Below are 6,000 nucleotides of genomic sequence, written 5' to 3' on the forward strand. Positions count from 1 at the left end.
TATTTATACGTATTAGTGTTTACCAAACATGGAAAGAGAAATGATCTCATACCAGGAGTGAATAGTTAGGACAATGAATATATAAAAATGGTTTTAGTGACCATGTTTGCTTTTTATTTAAGGGCTTTATTTTAGTGACATGCAATAACATTCATGCACTTAAAAATAATATAAATAGCAAATGGACCAAATGCCATGATTCTTCATCATTCTTTCACTTTGATAAACGATCTCCAATGTTTCACATGCTAAATAAATGTAAATAAAGAACGATTGAACCAAAAACATAATGGGGTCTGTTGACTAAAGTCTCCCGTTTGCAAAACGTGTGCAAAAACAACTCCAGATTGATCAATAAAAAGGGATCCCATTAATAGCAATGGATTTTTTTTACTTTTATAAATTTGGTTGAATTCTTTTACAATGTTTTTTTCCCTGGTTTTATAGCTGGTAGACTTAAATAAATAACCCCCACGTTTTGGTGAATATCAAACATAAAACTTTTTTGTGTCTTTGGTCTGATTTTCAGTTTTTTCCCTGTAGTTAACAATTTGTGTACTTAAGATATATTTTCCTGGAACTGCATACAGATGTACCCAACATTATTTTGTGGTGTGCTTTCACAGGTGAAATAGTGTGTTGTGTATGTCCATCTGCAGCACGCAACTGGTTACCATAACATTGGCTACATCTGTAGCTCATTTGGCTCAATTTATAGTAAAGATCTGCAAAGGACAGTGGCTGCATAGCAATCATTATCTAAATTCCAGTGTCTGTTAGGGTTGGGCAATAACAAAACATTTTCCACAATATCAATATTAAGACATTTATCATGATAACAATGGTTACTGTGATAAATATATGTTTAATAGGAATCATATAAAGAACACTTAACACAATAAATACAGAAGAAGATATCAATAAGTTCATTCATTTGAACGCATTTTTTTTGTATAATAAAGGAATCATTTTGAATGTATTGAGTTTGAACATTTGTTACAAATTGAAGAGTGTTTTTAAATAATCTAAATTTAAAAAGAAATAAAATATCTATACTTCCCCCTATTCCTGGACATCAGAGTTAGGCCTAAAGAAGAGATTTGGGGGAATTGGGCAAACACAGGACAAAGTTGTCCTCGAGGTAAGGAAGGATTCTGGTTAGGAAGCAGGGAGGATTCTGGGAAGGAAGCAAGGAGGAGTAAATGATTATGTTTCCACTGGCAGTTCTGTCTTTCTTCAAAGCTGTTGCTTCCTAAACTGCAAATCACCAGCTCTCTGTGAAGCGCCAATAAATCAAATAAATAGCAATACCACGTTTCTAAAAAAGAAATCTCAAATGACTTCTCGTAATTTCATATTATTGCGATATTACTATCATATCTGTATACTGCTCAAGTCTGGTGTCTTTAATTTTGACCACTCCTACCCTTACAGCTCTCGTGCCAATAAAGTGGGTCTTATTAGCTGAATGGGACAATTGAGCTGTCCCGACTAATCCTTTACCATTGAAAAATGATATACTTACTTGCCTACTCTAGTTGCCTACAACCCACAATTCAATTACCTTGCTGTACACATTTCTGGTAACTCTGTTAGAAGATTTAAACACAGACAATATATCCCTAGTTTTATTAACCTTATTCTTTTATAACACAAACTTTGCCACTTTTCACCATGAGATTAGTGATAAGCCAATTTCAATTTTCTACATTGGTTCTTACCTTTCGTCTTACAATGTGCTTAGTTTTTCTGGTATTATATAAAATTAATGTTGATTCCTCAACGGAAGTAATGATATTGCGGCCTTGTCGTTATCTAAATAGAAAAGTATGTCCTGTTTGCTTTCTGTAATATGAAAACTGCTTATTGTATTCCCTTGTTGACTACCAACAATGCAAACAGTTTGGTGTTTAGTCTCTTTTTTTCAGTTTATTTTTTTGACAGAACTAAAAACAGAGGATCCTTCTGAGCTAAACAACAATATTTTTTGTTTCAGGGATCCCTGGTTTTCGAGATTTATGTAGTTTGTGGTGTTTTTGTATCCATTTGAGACTTCAAAATTGCAGAAAATCATCTGCGGTCCAGAAGGGGGTGGGTGGGGGGATGTTAGGGGTTCCATTTGGATGACACCGACAGCCATCTCTGACTTCTCAGGAAGAACAGCAACTAAAAAGGAAAGTATCTCGGGAGCTGAGGGGTCTCGGGAGCAGAAAATAGTGAGGTTCCTCTCTAGAGGAGCCCCGGTTCAAATTATGTAAAAAAAAATGGGGGTATTTCTACAGTTTTAAATTAATAACATGCCAATTGAGTCTGTATTGTATGTATGAAGTAGCAGCCTTTGCAGAAATAAATATAAATAATAATATTTAAGAGGTAAGGCCCCTGAACAATATGCTGGGAATTTGCTTAGAGAGATTTAAACTCCACTAAATATAATGGGGGCTAAATCTGCCCACGCAAGGAGAAGGCAGCTTCGCAGCATATTAGTAAGGGCTCTATTTAACAGACTCTGAAAAAGCAACTTCAGAATCGCAAAAAAAAAAAAAAAAATTGCTACTCTTCCCCCAATAAATGTTCATACTTTTTGCCTAATTCAATATACAGTAAATAAGTTATGAATAATTTTCATGTGAAAAAATTGGTAATTAGCATACACAAATACAGGAAGCAAATACAGCAGAGATTCAAGGCAGAGATTAAAACTTGTGATAAAACTACAGATGCAGCGGCCGTTATTCGAACAAATCTCGAAATGGATTTCGAGATTTCCACGTGATCCGCACAAGTTTTGCCGGGGCAGACATAATGGCCCATTGGATTGTGAGTCCTATCGGGGTCTGCCTCTCTGTAATAGATGCGCAGTAATGGGGCCTGTATCTCGGGAAGCAGGGGGTCCCCGGACTTGAAACCAATGTGGTTCAGCTCTGGAGACCCCCTGCTACATTACTGTAATGTTTAAAAAGAAATACGCCCCCCACGATCGCCTGTGAGAGGTGCGCAGTAGAGTGACTGATTCAGTCCATCTCTTACTGTGCGTCTATTACAGAGAGGCAGACCCCGGTAGGACTCACACAGCAGGGACCCCTGCTGTGTTAATCGGATGGGCCATTATGTCTACAGCGGCTAAACTTGTGAATATATCGCAGCCTACACGCGGCACAATGCAAAATATACCCAGGTAAATATTTGGATAACGACCGCTGCATCTGTAGCAATATTTCTTCATTTTGGGTGAAAGGTGTCATGGCTGACAAATTATCTCACACACACTCACATTCACTTAATCTCTTTCTCACATTCAGTAAATCTCTTTCAATCAACATTCTCTCTCTCACACATACTTTTTTTTATCATCCTGACACAAGTTGATACAAAACTAATGATGGAAATGCAGTTTGGGATTTTCCTGGCCTTTTTTTAGACACTTTCACAAAGAAGTTCCTTCATTCCCACACTATAAAAGGTGATAACCAGGCTTTTCACTGTCTTTGATGTTGATGTTGAGTTACATACAGCTGGGTATCATCTTTTATTTGTGATACATGAGACCATGACCCAATAATGGAACTCAGTGGCTTCATGTACAGTAGATGTTAATGAAGAGGGGACAGAATTGAGCCTTGAAGCACTTCACATGTAATGTGTGCTGCAGATGATGAGAGCCCATTCATGCATACTCTTTGGGTTCTTCTGCTTAAGAAGGAGGCAAGCCAGTCAAGTGCTTAGTCGGATGCAACAATTTTCAGCCTGTGTAATAGAAGGCTGTGGTCAACCATGTCAAATGCAGCTTGAGAGGTCCATAGGATGAGAAATTATGGACAACCTCTGTCCATGGAAGTTAGCAAGTCATCTTTCAAACTTATCATGGCAGTTTCGGTGCTGTGGAGTCTTCTGACTGATTTTTGTCCGGAATGTTAGTTTTTCTAGGTGGGTTTATAGTTGGAGCTCTATCACTTTTCTAGGATTTTGGGAAGGAATGAGAGATTGGAAAATGGACTGAAAGTGTTTAGGTCTGAGGTATCTAGTGTTGGTTTTTGAGTGGGTTGGACTAAGGCAGATGTCAGATTGTCTGGGAACTATTGATTTGTGATATTCCTGAGAATAGTGCTGCAGAATATGCCTTCTGAGACTTCCACCAGCCAGCATGGACAGGTATCCACGTCACATATTGTTGGTCTGGAGTTGTTGATAATGTTCTCTAGTTCCCCACAGCAGATGTTGGAGAACCCACGGAACGTCTTGTTGAGTGTGCAATCCAAGGGTGGGTTGTTCCTATTGATCACGCTCTCTTATACTCTGCATCTTAGAGTGGAAATGTTGATTGAACTGTTGACAAAATTCCTAGGTTTGTTTTGGTTCATTCCAGAGGCAGATGGAATTGGTAAAAGGTTTTTTTGGGGGAGCGCAGACTTATGTAAAGAAAAGAAACACACAAACATACAGTAGTACAATGTGTCTCAAATGGAAAGTGGATCTTGGTTTGGAAATCTTGCAGAGTTTGTGCTCACAAATTCCAAGTTCTTTAGTGCATATCCAAAAATCAGTGCCAATGAAGTCTTAACTGAGTGTGAGCAAAGTTCATTGTGATGGATGCTCTACAACTGCAGTGTTGCATGCCTATTTCCTGTCATCCGAGAATCCAACCCGGAAGTGCGGGAGCTGAGATGAATGATGCGTGTCCAGCTGAGGAGAGGAGTGGAGAGAACGCCCTGGTTTCCCGCTGATCGCGCTTGTTACTTGTTCAAATATGCTGTTTTATATTTGACACCATGTCAGTGTATTATATATTTGACCTTTTCTATGTATAAAGTTTTTACAGTCAGCACTATTTTCTTTTTTTTAACCTCATTCCACAAAGGTATTGCACCTGTGGATCCACCGGGTACAGACACCAACACCACATAAAGAACTTGGAATTTGTGAGTACAAACTCTACAGGATTTGCAAACAGAGATCCACTTAACATTTGAGACATATTGCACTTTGTTTGTGTTTTTCTTTTCTTTACATATGTCTGCGCTCCCAAAATGAACCAAGACTTCTGAGAAAGGAATGAGAAAGCAATCCAATTTAAGGGTTTGAGCTGCGAATTACGTTTTTCTGATATCACGCTTTATTTAGTACAGTCACGATTAACACTTATTTTTATGCAATATTTATTTGTATTTTACTGAATGTCACAGTTTATATACACTTTCTTATTTAAGAAATTTCACTTATTGGTTTAAGCGCCACCTAAGATAACACTGTTTTTTCCACCGGAATTGGTAAGAGTGGCTACTATTTTAAAAATGCATTTGGAATTATTATTTGCAGCTTGTATTTTTGTTGCAAGGTAGGCTTTCCTGACAGGGGTGACCTTCTCATTGTTGAACCCTAGGCGGACATTGTAGTTCACTTGAAGCTTTAGCATTGTTCATTTTTCGCCAGGTGCATTTAAGTTTCCTTTTGTTTTTCTTTCGTTTGAGTGCTAGTAGATCAGAAGATACCCAGCTGTTATGGTTTCTTTTTCTTGTTGATTTGTCTTAAGGGTACGCTTGTGTCTACTGCATTGCTAACCCAGTTGTAAGTTTCAGATAGTGAGGAAATATCAGTGGATGTTGTGTCTTTGATGATGATGTCAAGGGCTCTAGGGTCCAGCAGTTTACATGGTCTGTACATTCTCTGAGTCCTCTTTGGTTTAGTTGATGGTTTTGAAGTTGAGAGAGACAAGCTTCAGTGATGTACTGTAGTGAGACCAAAGTACTGTTGTTGCGGAGATCAAGTCCAAGTGATTACTATGTGTACATATGAGGACTAGTGTAGTATCGTATTAGTGGGCACTACTACCATTATCTTTAGCCTATACCCAAGCAATACCATGGCATCCAGAAAGATTATGGCTTGCGTATCCCTTGAATCATCAATGTAAAGGTTAAAATCCCATAAAATTATAGAGTTTCTATAGTTCACATTCAGTGATGCTGCCACCTCAGTGATCCCTGAAAAGTAAAGTTAAGC

The 6,000-nt window shown here is 38.0% G+C and overlaps 1 protein-coding gene across 2 annotated transcripts in view; it reads left to right on the forward strand.

The window, feature by feature from the left end:
- Positions 1 to 6,000, forward strand: part of TTC29 (tetratricopeptide repeat domain 29) — a 313,491-nt gene that overhangs the window by 135,173 nt on the left and 172,318 nt on the right. The window lies entirely within an intron of this gene.

This window comes from Ascaphus truei, chromosome 1, assembly GCF_040206685.1.
Source record: "Ascaphus truei isolate aAscTru1 chromosome 1, aAscTru1.hap1, whole genome shotgun sequence".
Lineage (NCBI taxonomy): Eukaryota > Metazoa > Chordata > Amphibia > Anura > Ascaphidae > Ascaphus > Ascaphus truei.